The 1,229-nt window shown below is 40.8% G+C and overlaps 1 long non-coding RNA gene across 1 annotated transcript in view; it reads left to right on the plus strand.

Annotated features, from left to right (window-relative positions):
* Positions 1–1,229, plus strand: part of LOC105998604 — a 31,757-nt gene that overhangs the window by 16,874 nt on the left and 13,654 nt on the right. Inside the window, exon 2 of the long non-coding RNA XR_001175702.1 lies at positions 762–988. This is a non-coding gene — a long non-coding RNA (uncharacterized LOC105998604). The remainder of the gene's footprint in view (positions 1–761; positions 989–1,229) is intronic.

A 1,229-nucleotide genomic window follows, 5' to 3' on the forward strand; every position in this document is an offset into this window, starting at 1 on the left:
AAAAAAAAAAAAAGATTTCTCATTATAAATAGTAACCATCACAGAGGCAAAATCTTTCCAAGTACAACAAAAGCACCAAATGTACAACATCAGTGTCCAAAGGGCAAGACAGCTTGGACTAGTGACAAAGTTTTCCATATCAAAGAATTGAGAATTATGTGATGTATTCTCTTATCTGCCAATTGGTTCTTCCTCCAAGTCTGAACTGTTATGTAACATTCTGGGAGCAAACAACATTGTTTTCCTACAAACAGCACCAAGAATTGGCTACAGAGTGGAGAAAGCAGCCTGCTAGGCCCTGAATAGGCTGCAGCTTACCCAGAAACCCAAGGGAAATGCAAAGCATCACATCAGTGGTGCTTGACTACCAAAAGCCAGAGTCACAAGTCAGAAACTTGGGACAAATGCTGCCTCGTGTCTTTAATACTGAATGATATGGGGCTTCCCATGTAAATCATAACTGAATGATATGGGCCTTCCCATGTAAATCACAAAGAATGCTAACATAATGAGCACCAAGCACCTATTCCCAATCCAACATTGACATCCCAACAGCATCACATTCAGAGCTGATGGTCATTCTGAAATGTGCTCCCGATCTTCCACATGGTCTTCTTTCTTTATAGTATCAATCTCATGACGTGTGCATTCCAAAAGACATGAATTTTGCCATTATTGTCTTTGCAATCTATATCCAGGTATGATATGTAGCTATGGTTTAGTGACATTGGTGTTTCACAGTTATAAATGTTTACTCACAGCCCTGACAAACTAGTCCTGACTGTTCTTCAGTGAAGGGTCTTCTGGGAATGTTGTTCTACAAGTTTCTGGGACACTACACAAGACTACCTCTGGTCCAGAGAGCAACTAGAAGTCTGACATGTAGGTACTGTTCCATTTCCCAAGTATTCCAAGCCATCTTCACATTTACCAGCAAGCCCTAGAAGACACAGCCTCACCAGTACTTGGTACTCACACATTTCATCCAGTGAGTAAGAAACAGTATTTAACTATGTTCCACCTTTCATTTCTTTGATCATGAATGAAGAAGAGAACCTCTGTTTTAAGGGATGCTTTATACATTCTGGCTAATAATCTTTGCTCGGTTTTAGATGTGCATGATTTTTCCACTTCTGGGTTATCTTTCTTTACCCTTCCCTCCCTAACTTCTTTCCTTCCTTCCTTTCTTTTCCTTTCTTTCTTCCCTCCCTCCCTCCCTCCCTCCCTCC

Source organism: Dipodomys ordii, unplaced genomic scaffold, assembly GCF_000151885.1.
Source record: "Dipodomys ordii isolate 6190 unplaced genomic scaffold, Dord_2.0 Scaffold166, whole genome shotgun sequence".
NCBI lineage: Eukaryota > Metazoa > Chordata > Mammalia > Rodentia > Heteromyidae > Dipodomys > Dipodomys ordii.